At 44.0% G+C, this 18,218-nt stretch overlaps 11 non-coding genes and 1 pseudogene across 11 annotated transcripts; all 12 read left to right on the top strand.

Moving 5' to 3' along the window:
- The first annotated feature begins 2,915 nt into the window (after window positions 1-2,915).
- Window positions 2,916-3,120, top strand: LOC141204328 (U2 spliceosomal RNA; annotated as a pseudogene).
- Window positions 3,121-4,235: 1,115 nt separating this feature from the next.
- LOC141204136 (U2 spliceosomal RNA) lies at window positions 4,236-4,426 on the top strand. The gene has a single exon (XR_012275108.1). It is a non-coding gene; the product is annotated as a U2 spliceosomal RNA (small nuclear RNA).
- A 1,112-nt stretch (window positions 4,427-5,538) lies between these two features.
- LOC141204067 (U2 spliceosomal RNA) lies at window positions 5,539-5,729 on the top strand. Its single transcript, XR_012275039.1, has one exon. It is a non-coding gene; the product is annotated as a U2 spliceosomal RNA (small nuclear RNA).
- A 1,115-nt stretch (window positions 5,730-6,844) lies between these two features.
- On the top strand, window positions 6,845-7,035 carry LOC141204065 (U2 spliceosomal RNA). Its single transcript, XR_012275037.1, has one exon. It is a non-coding gene; the product is annotated as a U2 spliceosomal RNA (small nuclear RNA).
- A 1,115-nt stretch (window positions 7,036-8,150) lies between these two features.
- LOC141204064 (U2 spliceosomal RNA) lies at window positions 8,151-8,341 on the top strand. The gene has a single exon (XR_012275036.1). It is a non-coding gene; the product is annotated as a U2 spliceosomal RNA (small nuclear RNA).
- A 1,115-nt stretch (window positions 8,342-9,456) lies between these two features.
- On the top strand, window positions 9,457-9,647 carry LOC141204080 (U2 spliceosomal RNA). The gene has a single exon (XR_012275052.1). It is a non-coding gene; the product is annotated as a U2 spliceosomal RNA (small nuclear RNA).
- Window positions 9,648-10,762: 1,115 nt separating this feature from the next.
- On the top strand, window positions 10,763-10,953 carry LOC141204177 (U2 spliceosomal RNA). Its single transcript, XR_012275147.1, has one exon. It is a non-coding gene; the product is annotated as a U2 spliceosomal RNA (small nuclear RNA).
- Window positions 10,954-12,067: 1,114 nt separating this feature from the next.
- On the top strand, window positions 12,068-12,258 carry LOC141204062 (U2 spliceosomal RNA). The gene has a single exon (XR_012275035.1). It is a non-coding gene; the product is annotated as a U2 spliceosomal RNA (small nuclear RNA).
- Window positions 12,259-13,373: 1,115 nt separating this feature from the next.
- Window positions 13,374-13,564, top strand: LOC141204176 (U2 spliceosomal RNA). Its single transcript, XR_012275146.1, has one exon. It is a non-coding gene; the product is annotated as a U2 spliceosomal RNA (small nuclear RNA).
- A 1,114-nt stretch (window positions 13,565-14,678) lies between these two features.
- On the top strand, window positions 14,679-14,869 carry LOC141204061 (U2 spliceosomal RNA). The gene has a single exon (XR_012275034.1). It is a non-coding gene; the product is annotated as a U2 spliceosomal RNA (small nuclear RNA).
- Window positions 14,870-15,984: 1,115 nt separating this feature from the next.
- Window positions 15,985-16,175, top strand: LOC141204060 (U2 spliceosomal RNA). Its single transcript, XR_012275033.1, has one exon. It is a non-coding gene; the product is annotated as a U2 spliceosomal RNA (small nuclear RNA).
- A 1,115-nt stretch (window positions 16,176-17,290) lies between these two features.
- Window positions 17,291-17,481, top strand: LOC141204059 (U2 spliceosomal RNA). The gene has a single exon (XR_012275032.1). It is a non-coding gene; the product is annotated as a U2 spliceosomal RNA (small nuclear RNA).
- Window positions 17,482-18,218: the final 737 nt, after the last annotated feature.

Raw genomic sequence — 18,218 nt, 5'->3', positions numbered from 1 at the left:
AAAAAATATGATTCCTGTTGACTATAAGCAGGAGAATGTTTTGTTTTCAGATCATGTGTGCATGTCGTGTGAGTTGGATGTGAATGTGAATGGGGTGTTTGGGAAAGGTTTGTGGAAGTTGAATGTTAAGTTATTGGAGTATGAGGAAGTAAGAAAGGAATATGCAAGACGGTATGAGGAGTGGTGTGAGTGTAAAAATGGTTTTGGGAATGTTTGTGGGTGGTGGGATTGGGTTAAAAAACAGACAAAAATTTTTTTCAAAAATTTGGGTTATAAGATGGCAGCAGTCAAGAGGAGACATTTTGTGAGTTTAAATGCACGTTTAAGTTTCTTGTATAAATTGAGGGAGGGAGGGATGGAGGTGGAGGAGGATATTTTACAAGTGAAAAAGGAGGTTCATGAGTTCTTGTTGGAAAAAGGGAGGAGTATTGTCTTTAGAGCAAAAGTTGATAATTTGGAGTATGATGAAAAATGTTCACGTTTTTTTTTCAAGAAGGTTTTTGGGAAAAAGCAAAATATGTGTGTGTTGAATGGAGCAGATGGAAGCGAGGTGAGTGGAGAGGATATGTGTGAGGAAGTGGCAAAGTTTTATGAGGATTTGTATGCTGTAAAGTGGAGGGATGAGTGTTTGGAGAATGATGTTTTGAGTACGTTAGAGAGTAAATTGAATGAGGCGGAAAGAGAGAGGCTGATGGATGCTGTGACAAGTGATGAAGTATGGAAGGTTATGTGTAGTATGGCTTTGAATAAGACGCCGGGGGAGGATGGTCTTCCAGTAGAATTTTACCGCATGATGTGGGATGTGATTGGGAGTGATTTTGTGGATTTTTGTAAGTATATGTGGGAAAATATGGAGGTGGCAGGTAGTATGCGTGCAGGTATGGTTGTATTGATTCCGAAAAAGGGTGATTTGAAGAGTCTGAAAAACTGGAGGCCAATAACATTATTGAACTGTGATTATAAGATCTACGCAAAATTAATGGCAAATAGGATGCGTGATGTGATAGAGAGTGTGATTGGGGATGAGCAGTGTTGTGCAGTACCTGGGAGACGGATTCACGAGTGTGTGTGTATATTGAGAGATTGTCTATGGGATTGTATGAGCCGGAAGAAGAGTGTGTTTTTGTTGAGCCTGGATTTTGAAAAGGCGTATGATAGGTTGTCGCATGGTTTTTTGTTTAGAGTGTTGCTGAGAATGGGTTTTCCTGCTGATTTTGTTGGGAGAGTGAGAAGTCTATATACAGATATTTATAGTTGTGTTTTAATGAACGGTTATGTCGGTAGGAGAGTGAATGTGCATTCGGGCGTGAGGCAGGGGTGTCCGTTATCCCCTGTGGCTTTTATTTGTGCAATTGAACCTTTGTTGTGTATGTTGAGGAAGGATAAAGTGGTTCGAGGTGTGCAAGTGCCGGGAGGTGGAGGAAGAGAGTGGAAGGTGAGTGGTTATATGGATGACGTGTGTGTATTATGTGATTCTGAATGTTCGGTGAGGCGGGTGAAGTTGTTAGTGTCTATCTTTTGTGGTGCGTCTGCATTTAAAGTGAATTGGGAAAAGAGTGAGTGTAAGGTTTTTGGAAGTGGTATTTTGAGTAGAGATGTAGGTGTGAACGTAGTGAGTGGGCCCATTAAGGTTTTGGGAGTGAAGTTTTCAGAAAGATTGGATGGGAAAGAAAGTTGGGATGATGCGAAAGAGAAGGTTGAAAAGAAGTTATGTTTTTGGAAGTTGAGAAGCCTTACTTTCTTTGGAAAAATCTTAGTCATTAAAAGCGTGGTGTTGCCTATTTTTTTATATGTTGCAGTTGTGTTTCCACCAGGTTATATGGTTTTGAGAGGATTGAATAGGATTTTGTTTGTTTTTTTGTGGAATTCTAAAATGGAGAGGGCGCGGAGGGAAGTGTTGGTGAAGCGTATGGAGAAAGGTGGTTTGGGTTTTCCAAATTTAGAAGTTTTTTTGGGTGTGAATATTGTGGTGTTTGTGCTGAAAGTGATTATGGGCGATGGAAAGTTTTCATGTATGTGTGGATATTTATTTGGGGCTTATTCTTTTCGTTTGAAGTGGAGAGAGAGGGATTTGCGGTGTCCGGTTGCTTTTGAGGTGCCCGTGTGGTATGTGTGGGTTTATAAGTTTTTGGTGAAGTATGAGTTGTGTGATGTGGATGTGAGGTTGTTGGGAAATAAGAAGGCTGTGTACAGGATGATTGAGTGTAGAGAAATGGAGAGTGGAATAAATTTGGTGAGAGGGTGTGATGTGCAAAAAGTATGGAAGAAGGTGCGGATGGGTGGTATGACAAATAAGCAGAGTGAGGTTGTGTGGCAGTCTTTGCATGGAGTGTTGCCAGTAAGAGAGTTTCAGAGGAATAGAGGTTTAGTGAGGAGTGAAACGTGTCCAAGAAATGGCTGTGGTGGAAGGGAAAGTGTGTTGCATGTTTTTTGGAATTGCCAGTATGCTAGAGATGTGATTGGGAGAATGGGGCCTTTGTGTAAAGAATTGTGTGGTGTGAATTTGTTGTCCTTTGAGTTGTTTATGTTTGGTTTGGGAATATGTGATGGGACGAAGGAACGAGTCTTGTGGTTGATGCTTGCGTGTATAAAGGAAGTGTTATGGGATGTGAGGAATGTGTATGTGTTTAAAAGGAAGGAAATTGCTGTAAAGGATAGTGTGAAGGTGATTATGGGGAAGATGTATGTGTGTTTCCTATGGGACAAAAAGAGGAGAGGGGAAGTGGATGCGGAGGGAATATGGAAAGTTAAAAAGTGGAGATATTTTGTAAATACTTCTTGATCTTGTTTTCTGTGTAAGGTTTAAAAAGAAGAAATAAAAATTTTCCGGTGATGATGGGAGCAGCATTTGTGTCGTTGAGATGATGCAGCTGTTTGGAAGGAAGTTCCTTTGGTCGTGACTATAGACCGTGGATTTCCCCATCTAAGGGAAAAAAAAGAAAAGAGAAAAAAAAAAGAAAAGAAAAATCTGTTCTTATCAGTTTAATATCTGATACGTCCCCTATCTGGGGACCATATATTAAATGGATTTTTAGAACAGGGAGATGGAAAAAGAGCTTGCTCTGTCCACTCCACGCATTGACCTGGTATTGCAGTATCTCCAGGACCGGTGCACCCCTTCTTTAATGCAGTTTCTAAAATCAGAAAGAATTGAATTCAATGTTTTTTGTTCATTTTGCTTGTTTGTCGGATTTTGGGATGGACTCTTTGGCTTTGCTTTTCTTCTCCTCATTGGATTTTTCATGTTCAAAGTTGCAGAAGCCAGATTACAAGCTCATTTTGGTTCAACTTCAGCAACTGTGCATTGCATTGCCATGTAATGTGATGCAATGCTATCTTTCTAGCTCTCCCTTTTTACTTCCTTTTGGATAAACAGACATATTAGGCAAGCATTTTGGAGCTTTCACCTAAATAACTACAGGTGGTGAGATAAGCTGCACAATATAATTGACCTTTCAGTATATTGTTGCACACACACCATCTATTTAGCAAATGCCCTTGTTATCAACAGCAGCCTTTTAAACTCACCTGAGCTAACAGGTATGTGCGCTGGTTACTCTGCTGCGCTTAAAATTTCTTTTTTGGTTTGCTACAATGCCTTTTCTGAAACGTTGTCTCCTTCTGCTGGAACACTGACTTCTTTCATTTAATGCCTGCAGACTATAAAAGAGAACCCAACCCAAAAAGTTTGGTTGATTAGTCTGTGGCATTCTGTTAAACTGTTGCTTATGGCGGTCTCTGTGAGCTTCTCAGCGACATTCAGCCAGCCAGGTATCCTGCCTGCAGTAGATGGAATGTGGCAATGGAACGCTGGCTGCGCGTGTCATAATAGGCTCTGAGCCTTTATATACCTGTGCACAGCAGCAGCCACCTTCAGTCTGCTGCTGGACAGCCAGCAGCAGCAGCAGCAGGAGAGGTATGTAATCAGGAGCCCTCCTGCTAAGGGTAGACAGCTGCTCGTTCCACCCCACCCCCCGCCTTAATTGGTTCTCCTCCCTTCCAACGGTGTTGAGGCGGGTGGGAACAGCAGGGGGTGAAGGTGCTGTGTTTAAAGAGGTGGAGTTATGCAGATCTAAAACGCGTGGATTGCAGCAGCAGCAAGCCGAAAAGTGCAGGCATGTAAGGGATCTAGAGGTTGACAACATGTCTTCTTAACGGGAGTCCAGGAGCTCATCTCCACAAATGGACTTTTCAGGATCCTTGGGTGGCTCCGTAGTTTGAAACCAATTCTGGTTATCGCTTCTCGGCCTTTTGGCTAAGATCAAGTGTAGTATCTGTTCTTATCAGTTTAATATCTGATACGTCCCCTATCTGGGGACCATATATTAAATGGATTTTTAGAACAGGGAGATGGAAAAAGAGCTTGCTCTGTCCACTCCACACATTGACCTGGTATTGCAGTATCTCCAGGACCGGTGCACCCCTTTAATGCAGTTTCTAAAATCAGAAAGAATTGAATTCAATGTTTTTTGTTCATTTTGCTTGTTTGTCGGATTTTGGGATGGACTCTTTGGCTTTGCTTTTCTTCTCCTCATTGGATTTTTCATGTTCAAAGTTGCAGAAGCCAGATTACAAGCTCATTTTGGTTCAACTTCAGCAACTGTGCATTGCATTGCCATGTAATGTGATGCAATGCTATCTTTCTAGCTCTCCCTTTTTACTTCCTTTTGGATAAACAGACATATTAGGCAAGCATTTTGGAGCTTTCACCTAAATAACTACAGGTGGTGAGATAAGCTGCACAATATAATTGACCTTTCAGTATATTGTTGCACACACACCATCTATTTAGCAAATGCCCTTGTTATCAACAGCAGCCTTTTAAACTCACCTGAGCTAACAGGTATGTGCGCTGGTTACTCTGCTGCGCTTAAAATTTCTTTTTTGGTTTGCTACAATGCCTTTTCTGAAACGTTGTCTCCTTCTGCTGGAACACTGACTTCTTTCATTTAATGCCTGCAGACTATAAAAGAGAACCCAACCCAAAAAGTTTGGTTGATTAGTCTGTGGCATTCTGTTAAACTGTTGCTTATGGCGGTCTCTGTGAGCTTCTCAGCGACATTCAGCCAGCCAGGTATCCTGCCTGCAGTAGATGGAATGTGGCAATGGAACGCTGGCTGCGCGTGTCATAATAGGCTCTGAGCCTTTATATACCTGTGCACAGCAGCAGCCACCTTCAGTCTGCTGCTGGACAGCCAGCAGCAGCAGCAGCAGGAGAGGTATGTAATCAGGAGCCCTCCTGCTAAGGGTAGACAGCTGCTCGTTCCACCCCACCCCCCGCCTTAATTGGTTCTCCTCCCTTCCAACGGTGTTGAGGCGGGTGGGAACAGCAGGGGGTGAAGGTGCTGTGTTTAAAGAGGTGGAGTTATGCAGATCTAAAACGCGTGGATTGCAGCAGCAGCAAGCCGAAAAGTGCAGGCATGTAAGGGATCTAGAGGTTGACAACATGTCTTCTTAACGGGAGTCCAGGAGCTCATCTCCACAAATGGACTTTTCAGGATCCTTGGGTGGCTCCGTAGTTTGAAACCAATTCTGGTTATCGCTTCTCGGCCTTTTGGCTAAGATCAAGTGTAGTATCTGTTCTTATCAGTTTAATATCTGATACGTCCCCTATCTGGGGACCATATATTAAATGGATTTTTAGAACAGGGAGATGGAAAAAGAGCTTGCTCTGTCCACTCCACGCATTGACCTGGTATTGCAGTATCTCCAGGACCGGTGCACCCCTTCTTTAATGCAGTTTCTAAAATCAGAAAGAATTGAATTCAATGTTTTTTGTTCATTTTGCTTGTTTGTCGGATTTTGGGATGGACTCTTTGGCTTTGCTTTTCTTCTCCTCATTGGATTTTTCATGTTCAAAGTTGCAGAAGCCAGATTACAAGCTCATTTTGGTTCAACTTCAGCAACTGTGCATTGCATTGCCATGTAATGTGATGCAATGCTATCTTTCTAGCTCTCCCTTTTTACTTCCTTTTGGATAAACAGACATATTAGGCAAGCATTTTGGAGCTTTCACCTAAATAACTACAGGTGGTGAGATAAGCTGCACAATATAATTGACCTTTCAGTATATTGTTGCACACACACCATCTATTTAGCAAATGCCCTTGTTATCAACAGCAGCCTTTTAAACTCACCTGAGCTAACAGGTATGTGCGCTGGTTACTCTGCTGCGCTTAAAATTTCTTTTTTGGTTTGCTACAATGCCTTTTCTGAAACGTTGTCTCCTTCTGCTGGAACACTGACTTCTTTCATTTAATGCCTGCAGACTATAAAAGAGAACCCAACCCAAAAAGTTTGGTTGATTAGTCTGTGGCATTCTGTTAAACTGTTGCTTATGGCGGTCTCTGTGAGCTTCTCAGCGACATTCAGCCAGCCAGGTATCCTGCCTGCAGTAGATGGAATGTGGCAATGGAACGCTGGCTGCGCGTGTCATAATAGGCTCTGAGCCTTTATATACCTGTGCACAGCAGCAGCCACCTTCAGTCTGCTGCTGGACAGCCAGCAGCAGCAGCAGCAGGAGAGGTATGTAATCAGGAGCCCTCCTGCTAAGGGTAGACAGCTGCTCGTTCCACCCCACCCCCCGCCTTAATTGGTTCTCCTCCCTTCCAACGGTGTTGAGGCGGGTGGGAACAGCAGGGGGTGAAGGTGCTGTGTTTAAAGAGGTGGAGTTATGCAGATCTAAAACGCGTGGATTGCAGCAGCAGCAAGCCGAAAAGTGCAGGCATGTAAGGGATCTAGAGGTTGACAACATGTCTTCTTAACGGGAGTCCAGGAGCTCATCTCCACAAATGGACTTTTCAGGATCCTTGGGTGGCTCCGTAGTTTGAAACCAATTCTGGTTATCGCTTCTCGGCCTTTTGGCTAAGATCAAGTGTAGTATCTGTTCTTATCAGTTTAATATCTGATACGTCCCCTATCTGGGGACCATATATTAAATGGATTTTTAGAACAGGGAGATGGAAAAAGAGCTTGCTCTGTCCACTCCACGCATTGACCTGGTATTGCAGTATCTCCAGGACCGGTGCACCCCTTCTTTAATGCAGTTTCTAAAATCAGAAAGAATTGAATTCAATGTTTTTTGTTCATTTTGCTTGTTTGTCGGATTTTGGGATGGACTCTTTGGCTTTGCTTTTCTTCTCCTCATTGGATTTTTCATGTTCAAAGTTGCAGAAGCCAGATTACAAGCTCATTTTGGTTCAACTTCAGCAACTGTGCATTGCATTGCCATGTAATGTGATGCAATGCTATCTTTCTAGCTCTCCCTTTTTACTTCCTTTTGGATAAACAGACATATTAGGCAAGCATTTTGGAGCTTTCACCTAAATAACTACAGGTGGTGAGATAAGCTGCACAATATAATTGACCTTTCAGTATATTGTTGCACACACACCATCTATTTAGCAAATGCCCTTGTTATCAACAGCAGCCTTTTAAACTCACCTGAGCTAACAGGTATGTGCGCTGGTTACTCTGCTGCGCTTAAAATTTCTTTTTTGGTTTGCTACAATGCCTTTTCTGAAACGTTGTCTCCTTCTGCTGGAACACTGACTTCTTTCATTTAATGCCTGCAGACTATAAAAGAGAACCCAACCCAAAAAGTTTGGTTGATTAGTCTGTGGCATTCTGTTAAACTGTTGCTTATGGCGGTCTCTGTGAGCTTCTCAGCGACATTCAGCCAGCCAGGTATCCTGCCTGCAGTAGATGGAATGTGGCAATGGAACGCTGGCTGCGCGTGTCATAATAGGCTCTGAGCCTTTATATACCTGTGCACAGCAGCAGCCACCTTCAGTCTGCTGCTGGACAGCCAGCAGCAGCAGCAGCAGGAGAGGTATGTAATCAGGAGCCCTCCTGCTAAGGGTAGACAGCTGCTCGTTCCACCCCACCCCCCGCCTTAATTGGTTCTCCTCCCTTCCAACGGTGTTGAGGCGGGTGGGAACAGCAGGGGGTGAAGGTGCTGTGTTTAAAGAGGTGGAGTTATGCAGATCTAAAACGCGTGGATTGCAGCAGCAGCAAGCCGAAAAGTGCAGGCATGTAAGGGATCTAGAGGTTGACAACATGTCTTCTTAACGGGAGTCCAGGAGCTCATCTCCACAAATGGACTTTTCAGGATCCTTGGGTGGCTCCGTAGTTTGAAACCAATTCTGGTTATCGCTTCTCGGCCTTTTGGCTAAGATCAAGTGTAGTATCTGTTCTTATCAGTTTAATATCTGATACGTCCCCTATCTGGGGACCATATATTAAATGGATTTTTAGAACAGGGAGATGGAAAAAGAGCTTGCTCTGTCCACTCCACGCATTGACCTGGTATTGCAGTATCTCCAGGACCGGTGCACCCCTTCTTTAATGCAGTTTCTAAAATCAGAAAGAATTGAATTCAATGTTTTTTGTTCATTTTGCTTGTTTGTCGGATTTTGGGATGGACTCTTTGGCTTTGCTTTTCTTCTCCTCATTGGATTTTTCATGTTCAAAGTTGCAGAAGCCAGATTACAAGCTCATTTTGGTTCAACTTCAGCAACTGTGCATTGCATTGCCATGTAATGTGATGCAATGCTATCTTTCTAGCTCTCCCTTTTTACTTCCTTTTGGATAAACAGACATATTAGGCAAGCATTTTGGAGCTTTCACCTAAATAACTACAGGTGGTGAGATAAGCTGCACAATATAATTGACCTTTCAGTATATTGTTGCACACACACCATCTATTTAGCAAATGCCCTTGTTATCAACAGCAGCCTTTTAAACTCACCTGAGCTAACAGGTATGTGCGCTGGTTACTCTGCTGCGCTTAAAATTTCTTTTTTGGTTTGCTACAATGCCTTTTCTGAAACGTTGTCTCCTTCTGCTGGAACACTGACTTCTTTCATTTAATGCCTGCAGACTATAAAAGAGAACCCAACCCAAAAAGTTTGGTTGATTAGTCTGTGGCATTCTGTTAAACTGTTGCTTATGGCGGTCTCTGTGAGCTTCTCAGCGACATTCAGCCAGCCAGGTATCCTGCCTGCAGTAGATGGAATGTGGCAATGGAACGCTGGCTGCGCGTGTCATAATAGGCTCTGAGCCTTTATATACCTGTGCACAGCAGCAGCCACCTTCAGTCTGCTGCTGGACAGCCAGCAGCAGCAGCAGCAGGAGAGGTATGTAATCAGGAGCCCTCCTGCTAAGGGTAGACAGCTGCTCGTTCCACCCCACCCCCCGCCTTAATTGGTTCTCCTCCCTTCCAACGGTGTTGAGGCGGGTGGGAACAGCAGGGGGTGAAGGTGCTGTGTTTAAAGAGGTGGAGTTATGCAGATCTAAAACGCGTGGATTGCAGCAGCAGCAAGCCGAAAAGTGCAGGCATGTAAGGGATCTAGAGGTTGACAACATGTCTTCTTAACGGGAGTCCAGGAGCTCATCTCCACAAATGGACTTTTCAGGATCCTTGGGTGGATCCGTAGTTTGAAACCAATTCTGGTTATTGCTTCTCGGCCTTTTGGCTAAGATCAAGTGTAGTATCTGTTCTTATCAGTTTAATATCTGATACGTCCCCTATCTGGGGACCATATATTAAATGGATTTTTAGAACAGGGAGATGGAAAAAGAGCTTGCTCTGTCCACTCCACGCATTGACCTGGTATTGCAGTATCTCCAGGACCGGTGCACCCCTTCTTTAATGCAGTTTCTAAAATCAGAAAGAATTGAATTCAATGTTTTTTGTTCATTTTGCTTGTTTGTCGGATTTTGGGATGGACTCTTTGGCTTTGCTTTTCTTCTCCTCATTGGATTTTTCATGTTCAAAGTTGCAGAAGCCAGATTACAAGCTCATTTTGGTTCAACTTCAGCAACTGTGCATTGCATTGCCATGTAATGTGATGCAATGCTATCTTTCTAGCTCTCCCTTTTTACTTCCTTTTGGATAAACAGACATATTAGGCAAGCATTTTGGAGCTTTCACCTAAATAACTACAGGTGGTGAGATAAGCTGCACAATATAATTGACCTTTCAGTATATTGTTGCACACACACCATCTATTTAGCAAATGCCCTTGTTATCAACAGCAGCCTTTTAAACTCACCTGAGCTAACAGGTATGTGCGCTGGTTACTCTGCTGCGCTTAAAATTTCTTTTTTGGTTTGCTACAATGCCTTTTCTGAAACGTTGTCTCCTTCTGCTGGAACACTGACTTCTTTCATTTAATGCCCGCAGACTATAAAAGAGAACCCAACCCAAAAAGTTTGGTTGATTAGTCTGTGGCATTCTGTTAAACTGTTGCTTATGGCGGTCTCTGTGAGCTTCTCAGCGACATTCAGCCAGCCAGGTATCCTGCCTGCAGTAGATGGAATGTGGCAATGGAACGCTGGCTGCGCGTGTCATAATAGGCTCTGAGCCTTTATATACCTGTGCACAGCAGCAGCCACCTTCAGTCTGCTGCTGGACAGCCAGCAGCAGCAGCAGCAGGAGAGGTATGTAATCAGGAGCCCTCCTGCTAAGGGTAGACAGCTGCTCGTTCCACCCCACCCCCCGCCTTAATTGGTTCTCCTCCCTTCCAACGGTGTTGAGGCGGGTGGGAACAGCAGGGGGTGAAGGTGCTGTGTTTAAAGAGGTGGAGTTATGCAGATGTAAAACGCGTGGATTGCAGCAGCAGCAAGCCGAAAAGTGCAGGCATGTAAGGGATCTAGAGGTTGACAACATGTCTTCTTAACGGGAGTCCAGGAGCTCATCTCCACAAATGGACTTTTCAGGATCCTTGGGTGGCTCCGTAGTTTGAAACCAATTCTGGTTATCGCTTCTCGGCCTTTTGGCTAAGATCAAGTGTAGTATCTGTTCTTATCAGTTTAATATCTGATACGTCCCCTATCTGGGGACCATATATTAAATGGATTTTTAGAACAGGGAGATGGAAAAAGAGCTTGCTCTGTCCACTCCACTCATTGACCTGGCATTGCAGTATCTCCAGGACCGGTGCACCCCTTCTTTAATGCAGTTTCTAAAATCAGAAAGAATTGAATTCAATGTTTTTTGTTCATTTTGCTTGTTTGTCGGATTTTGGGATGGACTCTTTGGCTTTGCTTTTCTTCTCCTCATTGGATTTTTCATGTTCAAAGTTGCAGAAGCCAGATTACAAGCTCATTTTGGTTCAACTTCAGCAACTGTGCATTGCATTGCCATGTAATGTGATGCAATGCTATCTTTCTAGCTCTCCCTTTTTACTTCCTTTTGGATAAACAGACATATTAGGCAAGCATTTTGGAGCTTTCACCTAAATAACTACAGGTGGTGAGATAAGCTGCACAATATAATTGACCTTTCAGTATATTGTTGCACACACACCATCTATTTAGCAAATGCCCTTGTTATCAACAGCAGCCTTTTAAACTCACCTGAGCTAACAGGTATGTGCGCTGGTTACTCTGCTGCGCTTAAAATTTCTTTTTTGGTTTGCTACAATGCCTTTTCTGAAACGTTGTCTCCTTCTGCTGGAACACTGACTTCTTTCATTTAATGCCTGCAGACTATAAAAGAGAACCCAACCCAAAAAGTTTGGTTGATTAGTCTGTGGCATTCTGTTAAACTGTTGCTTATGGCGGTCTCTGTGACTTCTCAGCGACATTCAGCCAGCCAGGTATCCTGCCTGCAGTAGATGGAATGTGGCAATGGAACGCTGGCTGCGCGTGTCATAATAGGCTCTGAGCCTTTATATACCTGTGCACAGCAGCAGCCACCTTCAGTCTGCTGCTGGACAGCCAGCAGCAGCAGCAGCAGGAGAGGTATGTAATCAGGAGCCCTCCTGCTAAGGGTAGACAGCTGCTCGTTCCACCCCACCCCCCGCCTTAATTGGTTCTCCTCCCTTCCAACGGTGTTGAGGCGGGTGGGAACAGCAGGGGGTGAAGGTGCTGTGTTTAAAGAGGTGGAGTTATGCAGATCTAAAACGCGTGGATTGCAGCAGCAGGAAGCCGAAAAGTGCAGGCATGTAAGGGATCTAGAGGTTGACAACATGTCTTCTTAACGGGAGTCCAGGAGCTCATCTCCACAAATGGACTTTTCAGGATCCTTGGGTGGCTCCGTAGTTTGAAACCAATTCTGGTTATCGCTTCTCGGCCTTTTGGCTAAGATCAAGTGTAGTATCTGTTCTTATCAGTTTAATATCTGATACGTCCCCTATCTGGGGACCATATATTAAATGGATTTTTAGAACAGGGAGATGGAAAAAGAGCTTGCTCTGTCCACTCCACGCATTGACCTGGTATTGCAGTATCTCCAGGACCGGTGCACCCCTTCTTTAATGCAGTTTCTAAAATCAGAAAGAATTGAATTCAATGTTTTTTGTTCATTTTGCTTGTTTGTCGGATTTTGGGATGGACTCTTTGGCTTTGCTTTTCTTCTCCTCATTGGATTTTTCATGTTCAAAGTTGCAGAAGCCAGATTACAAGCTCATTTTGGTTCAACTTCAGCAACTGTGCATTGCATTGCCATGTAATGTGATGCAATGCTATCTTTCTAGCTCTCCCTTTTTACTTCCTTTTGGATAAACAGACATATTAGGCAAGCATTTTGGAGCTTTCACCTAAATAACTACAGGTGGTGAGATAAGCTGCACAATATAATTGACCTTTCAGTATATTGTTGCACACACACCATCTATTTAGCAAATGCCCTTGTTATCAACAGCAGCCTTTTAAACTCACCTGAGCTAACAGGTATGTGCGCTGGTTACTCTGCTGCGCTTAAAATTTCTTTTTTGGTTTGCTACAATGCCTTTTCTGAAACGTTGTCTCCTTCTGCTGGAACACTGACTTCTTTCATTTAATGCCTGCAGACTATAAAAGAGAACCCAACCCAAAAAGTTTGGTTGATTAGTCTGTGGCATTCTGTTAAACTGTTGCTTATGGCGGTCTCTGTGAGCTTCTCAGCGACATTCAGCCAGCCAGGTATCCTGCCTGCAGTAGATGGAATGTGGCAATGGAACGCTGGCTGCGCGTGTCATAATAGGCTCTGAGCCTTTATATACCTGTGCACAGCAGCAGCCACCTTCAGTCTGCTGCTGGACAGCCAGCAGCAGCAGCAGCAGGAGAGGTATGTAATCAGGAGCCCTCCTGCTAAGGGTAGACAGCTGCTCGTTCCACCCCACCCCCCGCCTTAATTGGTTCTCCTCCCTTCCAACGGTGTTGAGGCGGGTGGGAACAGCAGGGGGTGAAGGTGCTGTGTTTAAAGAGGTGGAGTTATGCAGATGTAAAACGCGTGGATTGCAGCAGCAGCAAGCCGAAAAGTGCAGGCATGTAAGGGATCTAGAGGTTGACAACATGTCTTCTTAACGGGAGTCCAGGAGCTCATCTCCACAAATGGACTTTTCAGGATCCTTGGGTGGCTCCGTAGTTTGAAACCAATTCTGGTTATCGCTTCTCGGCCTTTTGGCTAAGATCAAGTGTAGTATCTGTTCTTATCAGTTTAATATCTGATACGTCCCCTATCTGGGGACCATATATTAAATGGATTTTTAGAACAGGGAGATGGAAAAAGAGCTTGCTCTGTCCACTCCACTCATTGACCTGGCATTGCAGTATCTCCAGGACCGGTGCACCCCTTCTTTAATGCAGTTTCTAAAATCAGAAAGAATTGAATTCAATGTTTTTTGTTCATTTTGCTTGTTTGTCGGATTTTGGGATGGACTCTTTGGCTTTGCTTTTCTTCTCCTCATTGGATTTTTCATGTTCAAAGTTGCAGAAGCCAGATTACAAGCTCATTTTGGTTCAACTTCAGCAACTGTGCATTGCATTGCCATGTAATGTGATGCAATGCTATCTTTCTAGCTCTCCCTTTTTACTTCCTTTTGGATAAACAGACATATTAGGCAAGCATTTTGGAGCTTTCACCTAAATAACTACAGGTGGTGAGATAAGCTGCACAATATAATTGACCTTTCAGTATATTGTTGCACACACACCATCTATTTAGCAAATGCCCTTGTTATCAACAGCAGCCTTTTAAACTCACCTGAGCTAACAGGTATGTGCGCTGGTTACTCTGCTGCGCTTAAAATTTCTTTTTTGGTTTGCTACAATGCCTTTTCTGAAACGTTGTCTCCTTCTGCTGGAACACTGACTTCTTTCATTTAATGCCTGCAGACTATAAAAGAGAACCCAACCCAAAAAGTTTGGTTGATTAGTCTGTGGCATTCTGTTAAACTGTTGCTTATGGCGGTCTCTGTGACTTCTCAGCGACATTCAGCCAGCCAGGTATCCTGCCTGCAGTAGATGGAATGTGGCAATGGAACGCTGGCTGCGCGTGTCATAATAGGCTCTGAGCCTTTATATACCTGTGCACAGCAGCAGCCACCTTCAGTCTGCTGCTGGACAGCCAGCAGCAGCAGCAGCAGGAGAGGTATGTAATCAGGAGCCCTCCTGCTAAGGGTAGACAGCTGCTCGTTCCACCCCACCCCCCGCCTTAATTGGTTCTCCTCCCTTCCAACGGTGTTGAGGCGGGTGGGAACAGCAGGGGGTGAAGGTGCTGTGTTTAAAGAGGTGGAGTTATGCAGATCTAAAACGCGTGGATTGCAGCAGCAGCAAGCCGAAAAGTGCAGGCATGTAAGGGATCTAGAGGTTGACAACATGTCTTCTTAACGGGAGTCCAGGAGCTCATCTCCACAAATGGACTTTTCAGGATCCTTGGGTGGCTCCGTAGTTTGAAACCAATTCTGGTTATCGCTTCTCGGCCTTTTGGCTAAGATCAAGTGTAGTATCTGTTCTTATCAGTTTAATATCTGATACGTCCCCTATCTGGGGACCATATATTAAATGGATTTTTAGAACAGGGAGATGGAAAAAGAGCTTGCTCTGTCCACTCCACGCATTGACCTGGTATTGCAGTATCTCCAGGACCGGTGCACCCCTTCTTTAATGCAGTTTCTAAAATCAGAAAGAATTGAATTCAATGTTTTTTGTTCATTTTGCTTGTTTGTCGGATTTTGGGATGGACTCTTTGGCTTTGCTTTTCTTCTCCTCATTGGATTTTTCATGTTCAAAGTTGCAGAAGCCAGATTACAAGCTCATTTTGGTTCAACTTCAGCAACTGTGCATTGCATTGCCATGTAATGTGATGCAATGCTATCTTTCTAGCTCTCCCTTTTTACTTCCTTTTGGATAAACAGACATATTAGGCAAGCATTTTGGAGCTTTCACCTAAATAACTACAGGTGGTGAGATAAGCTGCACAATATAATTGACCTTTCAGTATATTGTTGCACACACACCATCTATTTAGCAAATGCCCTTGTTATCAACAGCAGCCTTTTAAACTCACCTGAGCTAACAGGTATGTGCGCTGGTTACTCTGCTGCGCTTAAAATTTCTTTTTTGGTTTGCTACAATGCCTTTTCTGAAACGTTGTCTCCTTCTGCTGGAACACTGACTTCTTTCATTTAATGCCTGCAGACTATAAAAGAGAACCCAACCCAAAAAGTTTGGTTGATTAGTCTGTGGCATTCTGTTAAACTGTTGCTTATGGCGGTCTCTGTGAGCTTCTCAGCGACATTCAGCCAGCCAGGTATCCTGCCTGCAGTAGATGGAATGTGGCAATGGAACGCTGGCTGCGCGTGTCATAATAGGCTCTGAGCCTTTATATACCTGTGCACAGCAGCAGCCACCTTCAGTCTGCTGCTGGACAGCCAGCAGCAGCAGCAGCAGGAGAGGTATGTAATCAGGAGCCCTCCTGCTAAGGGTAGACAGCTGCTCGTTCCACCCCACCCCCCGCCTTAATTGGTTCTCCTCCCTTCCAACGGTGTTGAGGCGGGTGGGAACAGCAGGGGGTGAAGGTGCTGTGTTTAAAGAGGTGGAGTTATGCAGATCTAAAACGCGTGGATTGCAGCAGCAGCAAGCCGAAAAGTGCAGGCATGTAAGGGATCTAGAGGTTGACAACATGTCTTCTTAACGGGAGTCCAGGAGCTCATCTCCACAAATGGACTTTTCAGGATCCTTGGGTGGCTCCGTAGTTTGAAACCAATTCTGGTTATCGCTTCTCGGCCTTTTGGCTAAGATCAAGTGTAGTATCTGTTCTTATCAGTTTAATATCTGATACGTCCCCTATCTGGGGACCATATATTAAATGGATTTTTAGAACAGGGAGATGGAAAAAGAGCTTGCTCTGTCCACTCCACGCATTGACCTGGTATTGCAGTATCTCCAGGACCGGTGCACCCCTTCTTTAATGCAGTTTCTAAAATCAGAAAGAATTGAATTCAATGTTTTTTGTTCATTTTGCTTGTTTGTCGGATTTTGGGATGGACTCTTTGGCTTTGCTTTTCTTCTCCTCATTGGATTTTTCATGTTCAAAGTTGCAGAAGCCAGATTACAAGCTCATTTTGGTTCAACTTCAGCAACTGTGCATTGCATTGCCATGTAATGTGATGCAATGCTATCTTTCTAGCTCTCCCTTTTTACTTCCTTTTGGATAAACAGACATATTAGGCAAGCATTTTGGAGCTTTCACCTAAATAACTACAGGTGGTGAGATAAGCTGCACAATATAATTGACCTTTCAGTATATTGTTGCACACACACCATCTATTTAGCAAATGCCCTTGTTATCAACAGCAGCCTTTTAAACTCACCTGAGCTAACAGGTATGTGCGCTGGTTACTCTGCTGCGCTTAAAATTTCTTTTTTGGTTTGCTACAATGCCTTTTCTGAAACGTTGTCTCCTTCTGCTGGAACACTGACTTCTTTCATTTAATGCCTGCAGACTATAAAAGAGAACCCAACCCAAAAAGTTTGGTTGATTAGTCTGTGGCATTCTGTTAAACTGTTGCTTATGGCGGTCTCTGTGAGCTTCTCAGCGACATTCAGCCAGCCAGGTATCCTGCCTGCAGTAGATGGAATGTGGCAATGGAACGCTGGCTGCGCGTGTCATAATAGGCTCTGAGCCTTTATATACCTGTGCACAGCAGCAGCCACCTTCAGTCTGCTGCTGGACAGCCAGCAGCAGCAGCAGCAGGAGAGGTATGTAATCAGGAGCCCTCCTGCTAAGGGTAGACAGCTGCTCGTTCCACCCCACCCCCCGCCTTAATTGGTTCTCCTCCCTTCCAACGGTGTTGAGGCGGGTGGGAACAGCAGGGGGTGAAGGTGCTGTGTTTAAAGAGGTGGAGTTATGCAGATCTAAAACGCGTGGATTGCAGCAGCAGCAAGCCGAAAAGTGCAGGCATGTAAGGGATCTAGAGGTTGACAACATGTCTTCTTAACGGGAGTCCAGGAGCTCATCTCCACAAATGGACTTTTCAGGATCCTTGGGTGGCTCCGTAGTTTGAAACCAATTCTGGTTATCGCTTCTCGGCCTTTTGGCTAAGATCAAGTGTAGTATCTGTTCTTATCAGTTTAATATCTGATACGTCCCCTATCTGGGGACCATATATTAAATGGATTTTTAGAACAGGGAGATGGAAAAAGAGCTTGCTCTGTCCACTCCACGCATTGACCTGGTATTGCAGTATCTCCAGGACCGGTGCACCCCTTCTTTAATGCAGTTTCTAAAATCAGAAAGAATTGAATTCAATGTTTTTTGTTCATTTTGCTTGTTTGTCGGATTTTGGGATGGACTCTTTGGCTTTGCTTTTCTTCTCCTCATTGGATTTTTCATGTTCAAAGTTGCAGAAGCCAGATTACAAGCTCATTTTGGTTCAACTTCAGCAAATGTGCATTGCATTGCCATGTAATGTGATGCAATGCTATCTTTCTAGCTCTCCGTTTTTACTTCCTTTTGGATAAACAGACATATTAGGCAAGCATTTTGGAGCTTTCATCTAAATAACTACAGGTGGTGAGATAAGCTGCACAATATAATTGACCTTTCAGTATATTGTTGCACACACACCATCTATTTAGCAAATGCCCTTGTTATCAACAGCAGCCTTTTAAACTCACCTGAGCTAACAGGTATGTGCGCTGGTTACTCTGCTGCGCTTAAAATTTCTTTTTTGGTTTGCTACAATGCCTTTTCTGAAACGTTGTCTCCTTCTGCTGGAACACTGACTTCTTTCATTTAATGCCTGCAGACTATAAAAGAGAACCCAACCCAAAAAGTTTGGTTGATTAGTCTGTGGCATTCTGTTAAACTGTTGCTTATGGCGGTCTCTGTGAGCTTCTCAGCGACATTCAGCCAGCCAGGTATCCTGCCTGCAGTAGATGGAATGTGGCAATGGAACGCTGGCTGCGCGTGTCATAATAGGCTCTGAGCCTTTATATACCTGTGC

Source organism: Phyllobates terribilis, unplaced genomic scaffold, assembly GCF_046119375.1.
Source record: "Phyllobates terribilis strain yellow unplaced genomic scaffold, ASM4611937v1 Scaffold_134__1_contigs__length_4944459, whole genome shotgun sequence".
Lineage (NCBI taxonomy): Eukaryota > Metazoa > Chordata > Amphibia > Anura > Dendrobatidae > Phyllobates > Phyllobates terribilis.
The sequence above is the reverse complement of the archived record's forward strand: the minus strand, read 5'-3'. Positions and strand labels throughout refer to the sequence as shown.